Here is a 21,057-nt window from a genome sequence, read left to right as displayed (position 1 = left end):
GGAAAATCAACATTCTTACTGTTGCAAGATGGCATACATTTACCTTTGTAGACAGTGTCGGCACCTTGGGATTCTTAGCTGATGTGCCCAACCTTTGTGACAGCGTGCCCTGTCTTGACCTCATGCTAACTGAGGAGTAAGAAGATTCATGCTGTGTCCTGTCCTGAGACTATGTTTACTACCTTTGTTCTCATTGTCCTTCTCCATCAGTTCAGGTTGAAGCATTACACACCGTCCAACACACATGCATATGATAATCAGGCCAACTTGATCATCAACTTTGGAAAAACATGCTGGATTCATGTCTCTGTTGCTACAAGGCTGAGTGGCCCTCTTTGGTCTCTACAGCACTCAAGCCTGAATGGTAGTCACCAACAGAGTTCTTTGCTTTGTATCCACCTCCCACTAAGGACCACTTGTCCTTCTTTCTCTTGGACATTCGTTGTGAGTCCTTTACTCTCCTCATCTCGTGCTGTGCCTTCTTCTAAATAAAGAGAAGCCAAGGTCCTGTTTCCTGCTACTTGTACTAAACCAAGAAGTGACAGGCTGCTGTGATCAGAAACACAGCATAAGAAGGAGTGAGGACAACTACTATATTGATAAAAAAAGGGATAAGGTAGTCACCTTGACTGAGCCATGCCCAAGGAGTAACCACTTTGTTCTAGCTATAGATGCTCATTCCCAAGATGTCCCAGGAAGCTATCCTTGTTAAAAGAGAGTCCAGGAGGTATTCCTAGCATTCAGTGGAGACCAATGGGTACATTTCTACTGATTATCTTTGTGGCATAGTGTATACAGGAGGTATAAGAATATGGTTAGTGCTGGGTTTAGCTATAACATGATCTAAACAGTTTCCATAGTATTCTCTGTTTCAAAACATAATTAAGTCAGCTTTGGTTTATACCCCATTCATGTTGTCAGGGTACATTACTGCATAGTCTCTGCCATGATTGCTTGGGGGCACGTATTACTGCACCCCTGGTGTGGGCTGCACAGGAGGGATGAGAGGAGAAACCCATTTCCTATTCAAATTTTATTTGTGAAATGAAACTTCTCCTTGACAAAGCATGATTTACTTAAGAACACATATCTATAATCTCCTAACGTCCATGTATAAATAAATTATATTTATTTTGTTTTCAGTAAAGTCTCAGCAACACCCCCCCCATTTAACATGGAGTTTACAACCTAGACAATCACTTACTGAAATTACTATACTCTTAACTCTCCTTATATTGACAGCTGTGTCCTAGACAGTTTCACTTTTAGTCTCCAAAACATGCTGAGTGAGTCTTCATTTTGAATGGCTTCCATACCACCACTGTAAGTAGCAGAAGACTTATCAGTTAGGCACATGGCTTTTTATTCCTTTGGCAGAACAACTGACTGCAAAGAAGAGTTTGAGATTTGCTACTACCACTCAGGGTCTCTGGGAATGCCTTTCTCACTACTGCCTATGAGGAAAACTCAACCCCAATGTATCTGTTCTTCTTTTAGCACTTTTTATTTGTTTTTCAATTTGTGGAGTGGTACATGACCACCAATGGCAACCTGAAGCATTCGCTGGAAATGTCCAGCTCACTCTTCCTCAGTGTGTTGACCTTTGATCATAAAGCCTCTTAAATTTATAACATCTCCCCTTTCTTCATCCCTGTGTCAGGTGATGTGATTGACAAGACTGCATTGTTAATGCATATTTGTAAATGCTCCTTATACTGTTTCGGGGACCATGAACCTATAGCGGAAAGCCTAATTGGAAACAAGTACATTTCTATAAGTTGGGATTTTTTAGCTTGGGATTACATAAATTATTCTTTTTGATTATGAAATAAAACTGTCTGAAAACAGCTCAGAATGGGAAAAAAACTCATACTAATGTTTATGTTACATTTAGACAGGCTCAGTTGTGAATAGTCAAAGTGAGATAATTAAGGACCAAATTAGACACTATTAGAATAATCACCTGATTTCTTTCCTAGCAATTCAAACCCAAATATTATACGAGAGTCATCAACACAGTGACACTATGGCTTAGAACATCCCCAGGTTTTGGATCAATGCCAGAGTCACACTGCTGTGAATGATTAATGCATATAATTTAAGACTAAAGAGGTACGTAAACCGTTCTTATAGTAATTCACTTCACAGACTAGTCAGATAACTCGTCTTTTTCACAAGAAAAAACTGTCTGAGAAAGGCATGAAGAAACCGCTCACATTGTAGATGCAATCTCTGATCAATGGGAGTGCTAATTTCATAAAAGGTACACCAGATAATAATAGCACTGGTGGGAGAAATGCCCCATGATGTCAAACTTTTAAGGATGTCAGGGGCTCCAGCAAAAGACACTTGCACTGCTTTCTATGTGCCCAGCACTGCCGGCTTTGTAGAATTCTATAGGTTTACCACCTTAAAAGAGAGTCTACTTTTTAGTTTCTATGCCTTATTCATCTCTTCACTCACTGCCTACTGTGTCGAGCACTGTTTAACAGATATGACAGCTTGATGTTAGACTGAGGATTTGTTCAAGTTCACAGGGGTTACCTTTACTAAGGGGGAGGCTGGCCCTAACCAGTACTCCTACTGCCTTTCAGCACTACACGGCCAAGGCTAGCACTTAATGCTTTCTCTTTCATAGTTCTTCTCCAAACCATGCATGGGCCAGTATGGTTCTTCCATTTGTCTTGTCTCAGCTTCCTAACAGCATTCAGTGAATGCTCCTATGGGTCACAAGATAGGTAATATATAATGTGCTCATCTATCCTGCCTTTAGAATCAAAGCAATAAAGTATTTGAAGACTAATATTGGGCCTTATTTGATCCTGCACTGCTGGCCAGTTCTGAGAAAAGTACAGAGGGGGACTGGTGCTCATTGACTAATGTGGCAATGTCAAATTTGGTCTCAGTCTGGGTTTCCCTGGGCCATGTGCTAGGCTCTCACAGCCACTCACAGATTCAACAGAGAGGAATGATTCTTGCACATTAGTCAACATAAGTTGTGTTTGTCATGTTATATCACAAGGTCAATGCACAACTTATTTTGACAGCAGCAAAAATTATTCTATTGTGGATGTTAACAGCTGACAAACTATTTTTATCAATGCTTCTCTATTAAGCATTTAATTAATATTAGAAGTGACAAAAATATTTCAATTCTGGTCTCAAATTTCAGTGTTGGTTATATAATGAAAAGCATTGCAGAGATTAAATGCATGTGATCGATATACCATCATTTCTCTCCTAAAACCACTTCTTTCCTGAAATAACATCGTAACTATGGCAACACAATAAAAAAGATGTAAACTTAGAGCAACCAAAGGAAAGTAAAGGAGGCACCAGAGAGAAGGAAGAAACTTTTTTATGAATGAAAATGTGTCCTGTTTTCAACCACAATGGAGGTTATTACATTTTTACTTGATCATAAAACAAACTTTTAAAAATCTGAAAAAAAAAATGGAATAATGGGTAACAAGATACTGTCTATCCATCAAGAACAGACAAAGATTCTGAAGAGAGGGTGAAAAACTAAAGTGAACTACAGACTTGTCCTATTTTAATATCCAAAAAGAATCTACAGAATAATCCCAGGGAAGAAGGGCCAGAGCTCCGAGGTCTCCCTGAATAGAAGGGAACAGTTACACTCTATGGAGGCTAAGGTATTAAGGGGCCAAAAAAACCAAAGAAGGTAGATCCAGAGGGAGAGATTCAAGAGCTCTACAGAAGCCTCCTTGATTCTCCCAGCCAGTTGGTACAGTACCTTCATGGAAAACCATTTGATTCCGGAGAACGGAAGCCCTGTATGGACAGTCATCAATAAAAGACAGACTGCAGGACGTGATAGGATATTAAGTGGAGATAAAAACTGTTAATTTAGACATGATAGACTTAAGCTTACGGTCATGCTACATTCCACAAAGTTCCATAGTAACAAACCAAAGAAAAACCCAATAAAAAGACATAAGAAGAAATAAAAGATTGATTCCAAAAAGGGTAGAAATAGAGGGTGGGGAATAAGCAACGGATGAGATAAATCAAGCACACAGAGCTCCAAAGCCCATTTATCCAAGTCGATCCTCAGTCACATTAAATATAAAGGGCCCAGCTATCTCCAGTTACACAGATATCAACCATGCAAGGAACAGGTAAGTTACAAAACTGATAACAGAAGGACTGATAAGGAGTGATGGATCTACAGGTACCTGCTCTCCTTGTTCCTTCCAAACAACTAACAGGAGTAAGAAAGCTCATTCTTTAGGTGCAGATTGGGGAACCAGGGACTCAGGGTCCAGAGACGGGCAGAAGAAGTTTTTAAATGAATCAGTACCATCCATTCCCACCCGCTTCACTCCCTACCCCTGACTCTAATATGACAATTTGCTAATAGAAAGAAAGGAAGTTTTTAAAATTGAAAAATGGAACAGCTTCAAAGAAGAGATAATACATTCACACTAAGAAATTGAGGACTCCTTAATACAACATCAGCTTTCACCCTTTGCCAAGTCTTGTTAGATAAATACCTTTTCTCCTAAACAGAACTTCCAACTGGCTTCCAAATCCCCATCTCCAACATAAACAAGTAACAGTTGGCACCCATTTTATGCTTTCTGAAGAAGTGGTGCAGATAAAATAGAGGAGGTAGAGAAGAGGGGGACCATAGAAGGACCTTGAGACACTGTAGGCAGAGGTGGGTGCCTTAGCTTTGTAAGCTACATCACGGATGGCTCTAAGGGAATACTACAGTGATACAACGCAAATTATAATATAATCATAGCCATACCATAATTCCAATGCAAACTGAAATAAATTGCCTAAAAAATAGAACACAAAGAGTGAAAAAGTACAAGAAACAAAACCAAAACCTCACGAGTGGAGATTTAGCATTCAGCAACTGCTTTTCCATAACAATAGAGACTGGAAGGGATGAATAAAAATGCCCTATTATTTCTTCAGCAGGAAAACTGGAAAACAGGCATTTTTTTTCCTAAAGAAAACATTTTAAGAGAATCTATAGACATAATAATAATAATAATAATAATAATAATAATAATAATAAAACAACTAAGCCAACGGATATCACTGCAAATAATAAGCAAAGGAAAAAACATGAAAGCTAAAAAAAAATGGATCCAAACTTAACTATTATACATGTGTTAGAAATGGCAATCTATTTTTTTTCTAGTTTTGCAGTGGGGGAGATGGGGCATCCAGGAGGATGAGGAACTGGACAAATATTTCTCAGGCTCACTCTGCTTGAGTTGCACACTGAGCAGATACAGAACCTATATACGGTTCTCTGTGTAGGGCTAACCTGGAATGGAGGTGACCTCCTCAAGGGATGAGAGATGTCTATGACTCCATCAACTTCCACAGTGAGCCATGAGACTACCAGAAAGCCCTTTCAGTATAGGTTAACTGGTGGCAAACCTGAATGTCAGTAAGTCTGAAAGACCATATTTCCAGAGATGTGAGAGGAATACACACAATGCCTTCATCATGCACATGCAACTCTGTGCATGTAGTTTCTGTTTACAGAAAATCAGACCAAATGTACGAATCCACTGATCCAGACATATAAGAATGGAAAACAATCCAAGGAAGGAAGATATCTGTTCAGAGGAGAGAAGTGCTGAGAGCCAATGGTTCAGACAGGAGAGGGAACATGAATCATTTGCTTTCCATCACTTTGCGTCAGGGATACTCACCAGCTGTTGCATTAGAGTCTTCTGGGAACCATTAAGAAAATACTGTCCACTGCCCTTCTACTAATTAAACTCAACTCTCTAGAGGTGGTGCTATGATATAGGGATGGAGTGTCTTTTAAGATTCCCAGGTGATTTTAGCGTGTTACAAAGTTGCAAAGGTGTTAGATTTTTTTTCTTTTCTTCTGCAATGGGATTCGCATTCAATCAGATATTGAATATTTCTATGTAAAAAAGCACTTTTAGAGGCACAGAGAACACAGAAACTGTGTTCACAAAACATGATTGTGGGTAGTAAGGGAATAGAAAATCTCTAATAAATAGTGCAAAGACATACTGAGGGAAAATATATAGAGGAGATGGAAAGAAACAACAGGGTTGTGTAACTAACACTTTAATGCAGATGCCTAGAATCAGTTTTAAATCAGGATTAAAACATAAACTCCAGCCAGTGTAAAAATTTTACTAAAATCCTGATGGTGCTCTCAAGTATAAATGCTGTCATGATGTGGAACAGGAAACGACTCTAGAAACAGTTCTCAGAAAGTTATTTCTGAGCAGAGACTGAACTGCTCTAACCCACGACTTGCGCAGGTCCTTCCTCTTATTCCTCCTTTCTGAGCATCACTATGTCCAAACATAAGGTCTGAGGATCCCAGAAATATAAAGTAGCAAGAGTGGCAGACAGACACACAGTTGGGCTACTTCTAAAGCCCAACTTAACTTTTGGCCCAGACCAGAACAAGTTTTCCAAAAATTACGTAATTCTTTATTGATCTAAAATGAGTTTTTATTACCTCAATTTTATTTTGTTCCTTTGACTTTATACATTTGGAATTTTTCCTCTTTGGATTTAGGAAAAATCAATCAATCAATCTATCTATCTATCTATCTATCTATCTATCTATCTATCTATATCTATATCTATCTATCTCTCTATATATCTGCATGGTGTATGTCTGTCTGTCTCTACTTCTCTGTCTCTCCAAAATTCATGATTTCTTCCCACCATAGCCGATAGGAGTTTCATTCATACTTTGGATATAGAAGATTCAGTTTTGGGTAGATGCCATTAGTGGATATGTTCTGAGCAAACAAGCTGAACCAAGCTTAAAATAAAGTTCAACATTCCCAAAGGGAAGGAGGCAAATGGCAGAGCATACACAGGTTCTCAGGATTGAATAGGACCCGTATGCTTCCCTGAAAAGATGACAAGTACATTTCATGGGCTGAGTCTAGTATTCATTTATGCTGAAAGAAGTGACATTGGCAATGTCTAGTGTCAATAAGCTAACAGTCTTAGATCTGATATCACACACACACACACACACACACACACACACACACACATACACACACACACAATTATAGCTATTTGACTATGTTACAAAGCTTCAGGCACGTGATTGACAATACATTAACATCCTGTTAACAGAGAGAAGGCCTTTTCCTTCAGGTTTTCTTTGCTTGAGATGGCTAGGGAAATCTGCACAGCTCTTGGAGAGAAGTTACCTCCCAGGTCACGGGAATGAGACTAATTTTAAATAAAACAAATTCTGATATTCTCCAATATATATTCTAGGAATATTATTTAAATATTAAATGTCTATCACAATTAAGTCAATAATGTATATTCATATTTAAAATGGCTTTATTTCTTAGCAAATAAAATGAAAAACCACAAAGAGAAAATTTTACATGCACACACTCAACAGGTCATTCCAAGGTCGAGTGGGAACAGTCTGTAGGGTAGGTATGTCCCATGAAAAGAGAATATTCATGACCTTGACCTGGGACTAACCAAAAATAAAGGGACAAACAACAAACAAAATCAAGAATTCCTAGGATATATTGAGGAACTAGCTGGGCTTCTAGTGAAGACATTAGAAAAATTTGTAGCAAACTTCATATCAATAGACCTAAAGAGCCAAGTGTGGTAGCACAGGCCTGTAATCCCAGAGGAGGATAGAAGCCAAAGGACCATCTTCCAGGCTAGTAAGAATACCTAGTAAGACCTTATCTCAAGAAACAACACACTGTCGGGGGTGGAGGGGTGGCACACACCTTTAATCCCAGCACTCGGGAAGCAGAGCAGGTGAGTTTGAGGCCAGCCTGGGCTACAGAGTGAGTTCCAGGAAAGGCGCAAAGCTACACAGAGAAACCCTATCTCAAAATACAAACAAACAAAAAAGAAACAACACACAACAACAAGAAAATACACCAACACATTAGTGAAACAGGATAGTCTGGAATTTTGCACAAAAGCCTGTTTGGGAATACACTCTCAGGACTCATGGGACTAACAAATGCCAGAAGGAACTTTTAAGAATGACGGGCTGGCATTTCTCATCCAAGGTTCTCACTATTCCTGTTTCTTCCCTAATTTCCTAACTGGACTTATTTTAACTTTCTGGGGCAGACTTCATTGTTGTGGGTGGGTCTGTACTGGTTGGGGTGGGTACTAGTTCTAGGAATTCCCACCAGGATTTTCCAAAGGGTGACAGCAAGCTGGCCTTTTGCTGTACTTCTCAGAGGTCAAGGGCAGCCACTAGGTGGCAGTACCACATCAGTTTATTCTCACCCTCACTCTGGCATTTGCCTGGCTGGTGCTGGTGCTATGAAGCAATGTGATGTGCAGAAATGCCCTCTCCTGATGCCCCACTCCATCTCCACCACACAGGAGTAAAAGCTCCTCTCCTGGACACTTTAAGAATAGGTGGCATTCCATCATCAGAATCAGGGTAGAGGAAAGGGGACCTGGCCTCTCCACTCCTATACCAAGCAACCCAGGGAGCTACCCACAATCTAAGATGCCTTTGAGTGTGCTGTGGTGGTTGGGGCAGGGGTGGAGTGGAATGAGATTTTCTGTCTGGATGAAGATCCATTCTACCCTCGTCAAAGGTAGATCTAGGGTTGCAACACTGCTCCACAATTCACCCAGCGTGGATTCTCTAGATCAGACCCTAATAGCCCATCTATAAAAAGATAAAAATCTCCCTGGCTGTTTCAGACTAGGCCATACTGGATATGAATCAGCATTTGGAGATGGAAAAGGCATCTGAGATAGGGCAAGGGAATTCATTGAACGTGAAGTACTGCCCAACTCTTAGCTGTGTCTGAACCAAGGCAAAGGAATCTTGGTCTCCGAGCCTCACTTTCCCTCAGATGCAAGACTCTGACCTTTTGCCTCATCAGATATTCCTGAGCATCAAGATAAAGAAATGAAGTCGCCGGGCAGTGGTGGTGCACGCCTTTAATTCCAGCACTTGGGAGGCAGAGCCAGGTGGATATCTGTGAGTTCGAAGCCAGCCTGGGCTACAGAGCAAGATCCAGGACAGGCACCAAAACTACATAGAGAAACCCTGTCTCAAACAAAAAACAAAAAAAGAAAGAAAGAAAGTCCACATAGATGCTGTGTTCTATAGTGGGCAAGGCCTTTTTGAGTATGTGAAAGTGGACAGAAACAAAAGACATCCCTTCCTGCAGCTACCCTCTTGGCCCCGTAGTTGCGTCCTTGGCAAACACTACACTTCTTTCTTTGTGTCAGTAGGGAGCAGGAGTCCCTTGTTCTGTCTGTATGGACTGTGAACCCTTGAGAAAATTTTGACAGAGCTTCTGTCTAGGGCTCTCGGTCAACTGAAAAGAATGTACCGTGCTGACCCAAACCCACTTCCTTGACAGGCCCACAGGTATGGGAGGCCATCACCATGACACACTATGAAATTTTTAATTTTCAAAATACATCAAATAAAAACTGCAATGTGGAACATATGATGATAAGATGCTCCGGCCTGCCTCCAGCCCTGCACAGTTCTGAGCTGTGCTCCTAGCAAAGTAGAATGTTCCTAAGCACCGTAGCTTTATTCCTTGATGACAGAGTCAGGAAAATGGAGTCACCAAACCCAGAGTAGAGCAAGTTCTCGGGACGTGCAGCTGAAGGTGACTCCAGCGAAGTTGATGAAAAGGATCACACATATTCTTAGCTCATTTTCAGTGTTCACCAGTTACATTTCCCCATTTTGACTCTAAGAACTAATTTCAGATTACCACTAGAGTTGCAGCTTGGACAATTAAAACATAGCTCTGAACAGTTTCAGGGATTTGGAATGGTCATCAAAAAGTGCTTCCTGGAGGTTCTCGCCAGCAGCAACAAGGCAGAGAGTGTATACCTGGGGAGTGAACCACACACCCAACTCACCAAGATCACTGGCAAGAGTCTCACCCACCACTGCAGCCAGTAACCCCAAATGGATATCTAAATTAATTTTCACTTTACCAGGATGAAATAAAGTTCTCCATAGAGAGCCATGAATTTGACTTGTCCGGTTGGTGAGAGAAACCTTCCTACCCGGGAAATTCAGGACTCAATGCCAAGTGGTATTTGCAAAAGAAGCTTCTGCCCCTTGTTTTGCAGGTGAGAGAGGGTAGCAAGGAGCAGTATTCCCAAAAGCAAGAAAACAAATGGACGTGCTGGTTGGTCCTCAGTTGTGTAATGCTTGCTGGATACCCTTTGATACAAGCCTTTACTGATGTTTACTCCCACTAAACTAAACCGCACACATGTGAACCTGCCAGCCCCACAATGTTTCCTAGTAAAATGGAAAGCTCGGGGTGATGACAACCCCTTGGCCAAGGGCAGCAGCTGGATCTAACTGCTGACTGCTTTCTGTGGTGATGGTGAAGGACTAGGCATATAGGCAAAAACCAAAAGGATCAACATCAATATTCCACCAAATCAGGCTAGGAGTCGCTATGTGCGCAGCTTGGTAACCACAGGGATAATTGACAGCCTCAGAATAAGTATCTGTGTGTGTTCTACATAGACATTCTCCAGGCAGCTCATAGAAAATACCTGACCTAGAAACATAAAAACTAGACCCAGAAAGGACCGCAGCACAGTCGCCCAGGAGTCGTCTTCACAAAATGAATGAAAAAGTTCCATGCTGGGGTAGAGCTGGCCTATAGGGATTTTTCACTTCATTTTGATGAACTTTAAAATGAATTCGAACAGCTATACGGGATTACTCACTGCTCTGTTGGAGGAAGAGGATGAGAAGTTGAGTCGTGGCGGGACAAGCATAGACCTTGAGCTATGACAACGCAGTCACCACAGTCCATCCCCAAGAGTCCCTGAACCTCTTTTCTCTGCTAGAGTGAAATGGAAGGAAGGAAGGAAAGTGACACAGCCCAGATCCTCAGACACATCAACTCCAGGGACGTAAGACACAGCATTCGATGCTTCCCTCTCATCCAGTTGCTTATTTTGGGGATATGCTTCTTGGGTAAAGGAAATAAGTCAACCATGGAAAGAATTCACAAATTTTTACTCAATGTTGCGTAGTGATTTGTACAGATGTGTCGATTCCCTCAGTACTGTAGTTGATACAGCAGGTGCTGGGGCCAGAGGAGAAGCCAAGAATCTTCGCCAACCAGTTCTGATATCCATAAACAGTGAGGGATTGTCTTAAGCACTCAGGAAGGCAATCAGCCCCCTTTCCTTTCCTTATCCTTCCTGCCATTTCCACCCTCTGGGATACAGCCAGTGTGCAAGAGGGCTGGCTGTGGGATGACTGTGGGATGGCTGTGGGATGGCTGTGGGATGACTGCGGGATGACTGTGGGATGGCTGTGGGATGGCTGTGGGTAGGACCCCATTGATCACACACTTTTCAGATCCTTTGAAATGCTACAGTCTTCCCATTATCAGGTATACACACTCTGCTCATCTGACATTTTACTAAAAACAAACAAACAAAATAAAACAAAAGTAGAAACAAGGTCTTTGTTCATGTATTTATAATTTTTATGTTGCTCAATAATATGTATGTTGACAGAAAACTATAAAAAGTCATAGAATGAGTATAGCGATGATTCCCTTCATTATTTTTCATGTGCAATATATGTCAAAATTATTTCCAATAGATGTTTCCATGGTGCAACACTCAATGTTTAAAGTAATAAATCAGGATGCAGCCCAATTCCTTTCCTTGTGTTTGATTTAAAAACATGTTTACTTTCTTAAGTCATATAGTTTGTAACATTTCCATACATTCTCTTGCTGATGTAAAGGCAGCTGAAGGCTTCATAAAAGTGTTGACTTCAAACAATGAAAAAAAGATGTCAGAAATACCTGCCATATTTTTGTCTTAAATGGAAATAAAGTACATTATGGGGAATTTTTGGTTTTGGGCTATTGAATACTTGTTTGGTTCCCAGTATACTTACACATAATTAATATATGGGCTGATTATTTTAAAATTATTAGACAAATATCTTTTACTATATTGTTCAGGACATATCTCACATAGTTTTTCTTTCTTGCTGTGTGTGTGTGTGTGTGTGTGTGTGTGTGTGTGTGTGTGTATCATATGTACATATACACAGAAATATATGGAATTCAGAATTGTAATCTCCCATCCTATATAATGTGCAACACATCTGTACTTAGCTTTCTGAGCACAAAGGACACTTTGGCCTTGACATAGGGCTCCAAACAGAATCCAGCCCAGATGATGAAGACTCACGCTGCCTAAGTCACTGGGCTCAGTGTAATGTGTGGTACAAAGAGAACAATTAGTTCAGGAGGCTCTTGAGGATGGCTCAGACGAGAGGTAGACTTTCTGAAGTTGTGTCAGGTTTCCTGACTCATTAGATGAGACATGAAGCGCTGTAGACACCAGAACAGGCAGGTCCACCCAGGGCTGTGCTGAGGCTTTGGGTCAGAACAGTGGCCAGATGTCTGTAGGTGCTGTCTCTCCCAAGTACCTCGGCACAGCACTCAGCTAGCTTCCCTTCATATCTTCCCATCTGTTCAGCTTGTGTCTCCAAATACCAAGCTGCCCTAAGATGGAGTGGTCTTTACCTGTGCCTCATCCTTGAAATCAAGGAGCCATATGTTCCAACACATACACCTTCAAATGCTCCCAAATTGAACCATTGTTCTTGGCATGGCTCCTGCTTGCCTCTTCCTTTTTAGTTCTTTGCATCCTGGGCTCCAGCTGAAGGACTTTCCATTCATGGGACACATGCTGCCCCCACTCCTAAGGGCACTCATGCAATGTCCCTTTCTTACACTTTAACCCTTCCTTAGCTTAGCTTTTTTTCCTTCATATCCTACCTCCAAAGTCACTTTTCAGCACTGTCAGCCCTCCCCCCTCCTTCTGAGAATGGGCTGTAGACCGTCTGCTGTCAAGGCACGTGGTACACAGACTCAGTCCCACTGCTTTTACACCATCACTCATCTAAAGGGTTGTCCCTGTGTCTTGTGTTGTTCAAAGCTCTGTGCCCCGTGTTAGAGAGAATGAATGCTGACTGACACGACAGCTGTTGAACTCAGACTTAGGATGCGTGAGGCAGTCCCCGTATCCATTTTCTTTTTCTAGAGATGAGATGACTGAGGCCGGAGCATAGAGCAGACATCTTAGTAGTATACCAACAAGTCTCTCCCTTTCTTGTGGTCTCTGTATACTGTCCTCTTCCCTGTTGCCTGAACAGTCATTCTAAGACAGCAGTTCTCAACATGTGGGTTGTGACCCCTTTGGGGTTGTCCCAATGACCCTTTCACAGGGGTCACTGAAAGCCACCAGAAAACACAGATATTTGCATTATGATTCATAACAGTAGCAAAATTACAGTTAGGAAGTATCAAGGAAAATAATTTTATGGCTAGGGGTCACCACAACAACTGTATTAAAGGTCACAGCATTAGGAAAGTTGAGGACCACTGTTCTAAAATGTGACTGTGTGACTTTGTCTGCTCACCTTGGGTGTGTCTATACTGCCTAGAAAGAAAGTTACACTCACTAACATAGTATCTAAGGCCACTAATAATTTGATCACCTTTCTCGGCATCTCCCCAGTCATCAGCCACATGGCCAAGTCTGTCACTTTTGCTCCTTTGCTTCTAACTGTCCTTAGCTGACATGTCGATCTTCACTGCTCTTCCCATCTGAGAAGTATTCCCCATTCCCTTAGGCAGGAGTCCAGATGTGCTGCAGAGAACTTGTGCTCAATTATACCTTTCCTTTGCTACTGGGCCACCTGTCTCTTCCACTAACCATTGAGCACCCATAGGGGAATGTTTCTTCAATCCCACTGATGGACTCAGTACTCAGTTCCCAGTAGGAGCCCAAAACATTTTGCATAGTGGATTAGGAAGAGTCAAAATCCGATAAGCTTAATAAGTAAAGAGGTCTCAATTTGGAAATTAACTGCTTTAAATAGGAATATAGAAGCAGAATAAATCAAATGTAACAGCTGTAGATCTGCTATGCAGCCAAACAGAGAGATGTATAACTTAGATTATTCATGTCAACACACTCATCTGTAGCTTCCTGTTTTCCATTGTTATTCGTTATGAAGAAATTAAAAAAATTGAAGGAAACCTCTGTTTTATATTAATTTCAGCACAATTAATTCTAACTCCATGGAACAAGTTGGAAAGTGTTATTGATGCGTCTCCCCCATATAAAAGAACATGTCCCTCAATTGTGTTGAAATCTTTCAAGCACTTGTGGTCCTAAGTACATCTTATTTTTATATTCTTCAATTGGATTTTGACTGCAGAAGGAAATGTTCCTTATGTAATGCTAATACCGCAGCATTTGATGACTCTAAAGGTATTGATGCATATTACAATGAAAATCACATGGCAAATGCTAGAAACAGCCTCCAGAGAACTCTACACTGTCACAGAACACAAACGGTACCTGTGGCACTTGTTATTATAAATAGGGACAGTCTTAAAATCTAAAGGTCCTATTCATTACAGTGTTTGCAATACCAAGGGTCCCACAGGGCTGTTCAGAAAGTGAAGGCATTGTAGATACATACTTGTCTGATTTTTAATGGCAATTAACAAAAATAATCAATTTTAGACAAAACCAAAACTACCCATAAAATGATGTTATAACTCAAAAAGACAAAGTAGAGCAAACAAAAATCTCACACAACTAAAAAGAAAAAGAAAAATCCCTACCAGTACGTTGTCGCTTTCAGCTTAGGGACAGATAGGAAATTAGGGTACACTAGGAAAGAAGTCTCACATATCTTCTCTCAGAAGATTTTTGTTTCCTTTTTGAATATCCACTGTCCATTTCCTTATAATTAAGATTGATAAGTGAACATCAGAAGCGATCTAGTTCAATTTTTTTGAATAGCTATGAAACTGAGACTTAGACATGGGAACCAATTCTCTCAGAATGCGGGCTTTTGGTTAGCCAATGAGAGTTTGCACTCTGGCCTCTTCATGCTCCAATACAAGTTGAGGCTTTGTTTGCTATGTCAGGAAACCCAAGGCACACAGACTGGCATCCAGGACTTAATACTGACCACCCATGGATCTAGTTTATAGGCCTTCACAGATTATTTCTCCTATAAAAGATTCAAAGCTTCTAAAATCAGTGCCCTTCACTAAACTCCTTTCCTGAGAGCCCTTAAGGGCAGAAAAATAATTTTAGTAAAATCCATTTATTCATAGAAAATTAAATATTTTATGCAATGGATAATTTGAGATCCTTGTGTTCTTTTTCTTTTTTAACTCTTCCATCTGATTTGGACTCAGGAAGCAAGATATTTCTTATGTAACCTTCATGAAGCAGCTCCTGATGATTCTGAAGTTCTTTCTTCAGCAGAACAATGAACATTATGTGGCCAGATGCCGAAAATAACCTATAAGACTTCCACTGAAGCAGAAAAATTTTAAATCAACTGTTAGTGCTGTGTTAAATATCCCCATATTCTCAGCATTTGGGTAATCAACCCTCCCTCTACCAAAAATGTCCTGCCTCCAATCCCTGGCATCTGAACTCTAAGGGAGTGCCAGGGTTTTCCTTATCAACTTTTCCTCACTGCTACACACCTGAACAGAATGTCTGACTATACCTTCCCTTCATTCTTCCCCATATCGTATTCTTATTCCCGGTCAGAAAGAAACATTTCATATTGTCACAGATTGTCCACTACCCTCTTGTCATGTGTCTTTCTCTAATCCTTACTGTTCTAACTGGTACACATCTTTCATCTTTCACTCTAGATTAGAAGTCCCAAAGTCAGGTCTATAGTGTGGGGCTTCCACGATTTGCCATTCTTAAGCCTTGGCAACATGTGTCAGGCAAGCAGCTGCGAACAGCAGGTTGGGGAGATGTACTAGATGAGGGCAGAGAGGAGACAATGGGATCTGAGCACAGAAACATGAGAATGTCTAATACTGAGGAAACTGAGTCCCCACCTGGTGAATGGATTTTCCACTGTTCAGCTGACAGGTAAACTCATGATAATTCAGTCCAAAATATCTGGTAACCATCTGTTCCAAAACATTTTTTTCCTGCCTATATTTTTTTCCTGTACAATTCAATATGTAAATGTTCCCTGTCTTAACTTGTGTGCTCATAACAGAAGCTACTCTTTCTTTTTCTCCTACTGACATTACCTATACACACAGAGAGAGAGAGAGACAGAGACAGAGACAGAGAGACAGAGAGACACAGATACACAGGGATACCTACACACAGTCAGAGTTCCACAGAGAAAGAGACACACAGAGAGAAACAGAGAGACAGAGACAGAGATACACAAGAGACACACATACAGAGACAGATACACACACACACACACACACACACACACACACACACACACACAAAAGGACAGAAAGAGACAGAGATATACAGACACAAAGAGACTCACATGAAGAGATAGATACACAGTCAGACAGACAGACACCCACACCCATACACCCACATAGAGTGAGGCAGAGACACACACAAAAACAGACAGACACATATTCAGACAGACTTATATATACAAGGACAGATACACACATTTACACATACACACAGAGACAGACAGACAGACAGACAGACACACACACACACACCACTCTTTGGCTGTAACATTGATGCACTAGAGGGACACATGCACTTACCCGAATGGCTCTAGATTATTTTCTAGTGAAGTCACTTCCTCACTGTTTTGTTTATCCTACAGCCAGGTTGTCACTAACTGCTGTTACCTCATGCCAGCAGCTTTCTTCCCTTTTTAATTTGCAGCTATTTGAGAAATAGGAATCTGAGCTGCTCCACAATAGTGTCTAATGACAGGCAGAAGGCACTCACTGAGACCGCCAATGATTTTTTCTATGAATAAGGCATATCAGCTTTAAGTACTAGTATTTCTGGCTATTCATTCACTGTCTTGATTCTTGCTTAGCTGAGTTCTGGATGAACAAGCCGCTGGATAAAAGACGACTGGGTGTGAATTGAGGTGACACAAGGCCAGCTGCTTCTTTTATGAAGCCCTTGTTTTAGATATGTTCTTATATTGGTAACCTGTTACAGGGAGACACCTGTGTGTTCTCTGGGGCAACAAAGCTGTGACTGCCTACTGAGTTAAAAAAAAAAAAAAAAGAACCAAAAAACAAAAAACACAGAGCAGTGAAAACAGAATGATGTCACCACAAGATGATTCCCCCTTTTTTTTCTACATTAATACACAGTTTGAAAGGATAGGAGCTCTGTGCTGTCACTGAGTTTCCTCAGAAACTAATGGGTAACTAAACTATCTATAATCTTGATCATTTTTATCTGCATGTCCCTTAAAATTAGGAATTCTATGCAACTCCAATTATGAGGGTAAACATGTCCATTTTTGCTTGAATTTGCTCATTGTTTTCTTGTATGAGATCTTAGATTACACACATTCATATACAAACAAATTTTGTCTGTTTATATCCTGGTAAGTTGCATTTTATATAATATAATGAACTTTTTGATTCTTAATAAAGTCTTTGTTTTAAAAGGTGATATGAAGTGATATTAATACAGTGAATCAATCACTTTTGGTTAATATTTAATTGCCTTATATTTTCCCAATATTTAATTCCCACCAACTCAGGTCTCTGTGTTGGTGTGTGTATGCTATATCTCTTATAAATTTTCTATAAGTAGAACTTCAAAGATTAGTAGCATCATTCATTTGGATATCTAATTCCTGTGGGTTTTCATCTATCAAGCTTCTTTGAAAATCCTTATGGCTCTGTGGGTTTCATGTTCTGTGCTCTTTTTGCTTGGGCATTATATACTAGTTTTTAAACAAATCTGTATTAGCTATCCTGAGTTTAAGACATTTCACTTAAATTCTGATAGCTCTTTGTGATGGCTAATATTGTCAACTTGATAGGATCCAAAAGCACCCAGGAGTCAAACTTCTAGATTCTGTTAATTGAGGTGGGAAAACCCACCCGTGGCTGGGATCCTGAAGTGAGTGAACAGAAGGAAGTGTGCTGAGCAGCGGCTCCCTGCTTCCTGACAGTGGTTGCCATGTGACTGGCTATCTCCTGCTCCTACCGCTCTGCCTTTCCTGCTGTGATGGACTGACTCTACCTTCAAGCTGTGAGTGAAACTAGCTCCTTTACTCAAGTTGTCTTTTCCAGGTATGGTGTCAAAGCAGAAAGAAAAGTAAGTAGCACACTTCCTTCACCTTTGAACAATTCATGGTCCCTTAGAAGACCGTAACTACCCATACTGCACCTGTCCTGTTCTATCACACAGTAGTTTATGTCTTTGACCCTCTAACGCATCCATTCCTATTGCTATCACAGTTTTGTCCACATTTCTTGATACTCCCCATATGGCTCCTTTGCTCTCATCATTTCCTCAGACACCACAGGTGTAAGAGCTCTCTCTGCGTTTTCATCTTCCTCTCTGAAGGAGGTTCTGACAAGGCCCGTTGGTGAGGACTTGCTGCCTGTAAAAATACTGTCACTTTCCCATGACCTAGTACTGTTGTTGGGCTTTTTTGTTTTGTTTTGTTTTTTGGTTTTTCGAGACAGATTTTCTCTGTGTAGCTTTGAGCCTTTCCTGGAACTCACTTGGTAGCCCAGGCTGGCCTCAAACTCACAGAGATCCGCCTGGCTCTGCGTCCCGAGTGCTGGGATTAAAGGCGTGTGCCACCACCGCCCGGCAATTGTTGGTTATTTTTTACTCTTTTCTCGTTTACTCTTTCGACTTTTTACTCTTTGGGGGGCCCGCCACCCAGCTCCCAAATAAGTCACACATGGAGGGCCATTCTTAATTATAAATGCCCAGCCTTAGCTTGGCTTGTTTCTAGCCAGCTTTTCTTAATGTAATCCCATCTATCTTTTGCCTCTGGGCTTTGACCTTTCTTTCCTTCTTACTCTGTGGCTGGCTGTGTAGCTGGGTGGCTGGCCCTTGGAGTCCTCCTATTTCTCTTGCTCCTAAATCTTCTCCTCCCAGATTTCACCTCCTATTTATTCTCTGTCTGCCAGCCCACCTATTCTTTATCCTGCCTCAGTATTGGCCATGCAGCTCTTTAATAGATCACCTGGTGTTTGAGACAAGCAAGTAACACAGTTTCACAAAATGAAACAAATATAACATAAAAGAATACAACACATCTTTGCATCATCAAACAAATGTTCCACAGTGTAAACAAGTGTAACACATCTTAAAATAATATTCTACAACACAGTATCTTTGGTTTGCTCTTGTTTTAAAATGAAACACGCAGGCATAGATTCTAAGAGGCCATTCTTGCCCTGGCTTGTAAGATTTGCTACTGCATTGCACTACTGCCTTTGGCATTGGTATTTTCCTTGAGTTTAAAGTATTGAGATGCCCACCTAGATTAAAATAGACTTTTTAAACCCTGCTTGGGATTTAATGGACTTGCAGAATTATATTTATAGCTCATTAATTTGAAAAAAAATCTCAACCAAATGAGGGGGCTCATCTCTGAGAGAGGCTAATTATCCCTCTCCAAACAGTCATTAGCTGCCTATAGTTCTTTTTCTAGGGGACTCACAATATTTTCTCCCTTCCACCTTTACATGTCCATGGACATTGCTCCGGTCTTGTTTATGCCGCCACTTCTATGAGAGACTGTTTTACAGCAGACTTCCTGGTGCTCCAGCTTTATAGTCTTTCCTCCCACTCTCCCACAACATTCCCTGAGCAACAGATGCAGATGTGATGGGTATGTATTCATTGAATGTGGGGTTCCCATGATCTGTTGCCTGCACTGTATCCAGTTGTGGCTTTCTGTGATGTCACCATTTGCTATATGAGAGGCCTGTCCAATGCAGAGCGGTCAGTTGTGAAACCATATACAAACAACTAACAACACAGACTCAGCAATGGCTATATATGGGTGTGTGTGTGTGTGTGTGTGTGTGTGTGTGTATACATAAATGCATGGATGTAACAATAATAACCAAAGAAAAAAGGTATCTGAGAGGGACTAGAAAGGGGAAAGTGACATAATTCTATTTCAATTAAAATAAAAAAAGAAATTGTTAAGCCATATCCCATTTTATTATTTTTTCCCTTCTGGAAATTATCTCACGTTACCTGTGTGGTTTTTTATTTCTCATCTCTTTTCATATATGTGTTCAGAGAAAAAGGAATATGTAACGTTCAGCAAATATTTCTTTAGCTTCCCCCTTCCAGTTCATTGCTCTGAGATTCATCTCTGGTTCCTTTAATTTCTCTGCAGACTGTTTCAGCAGAAATCATCTTCACGCTTCTCATCTGATCTTTTTTTCTGATCAGTGATCACATGGAGCCCCCTCCCATTTAAATATGTGCAGTGTCAAGCCTGGTACTGAAACTCTTTGGTTATTTTTCCTACATTGTGCAACAGTGACTTGAATGTGTGTACTTTGGGGATTTTAGATGACTGGAAGGGAAGAGGAGCTTATGTCTTATGTGGAGAAAGGGTCCCACTGGACGCCATCAAAGCATCCCTCCAGAAGAGTTTATGTTTGTTTCTGCCACAGCATTTAAATGATGATTTCTCAATGTAGGGTTGGATAAATCCAAAAGCATATTGGAGTAGACCTTCATCTCTCTACCCCTCCAGCCCTACCAAGTGCATGCTTTATTAAGACTGGGAGGGAGTATGTTTTTGCTTGATTCTCTTTTGTGGTAGTACGTTTTAACATTTGTCCAATTCTTTTTATTAAATTTCTAAAGATATACCCCTTTAAGTGTTTCCCAACTACAGTCAAGTTCCCTTAGGCCATAGTGAAATTAATTTAGTACCCTTGGGGTTGTAGAATATTTCTTTACACTGTGTGAAGATGAGTCACTGTGACTGGTTTAATAAAGAGCTGAATGGCCAATAGTTAGACAGGAAGAGGTTAGGCGGGACTTCCGGGGATAGTGAGGCCTAAGGGAAGAAGTGCAGGGTTCCCAGGAGAAAGTGGTATGAGCAGTATGGAGAGATGAGGTAACAAGCCACGTGACAGAACATAGATTAAAACAAATGGGTTAATTTAAGTTATAAGAACTGGTGGGACAAGCCTAGGCTAAGGCCAAACTTTTATAATTGATAAGAAGTCT

The 21,057-nt window shown here is 40.7% G+C and overlaps 1 protein-coding gene across 5 annotated transcripts in view; it reads right to left on the bottom strand.

The window, feature by feature from the left end:
* The window catches only part of Kcnn2 (potassium calcium-activated channel subfamily N member 2), a 386,123-nt gene that overhangs the window by 35,454 nt on the left and 329,612 nt on the right, over positions 1 to 21,057 (bottom strand). The window lies entirely within an intron of this gene.

Source organism: Onychomys torridus, chromosome 13 (assembly GCF_903995425.1).
Source record: "Onychomys torridus chromosome 13, mOncTor1.1, whole genome shotgun sequence".
Taxonomy (NCBI): domain Eukaryota; kingdom Metazoa; phylum Chordata; class Mammalia; order Rodentia; family Cricetidae; genus Onychomys; species Onychomys torridus.
Note: the sequence above shows the minus strand (reverse complement) of the source record. Positions and strands in the feature narration are given on the sequence as shown.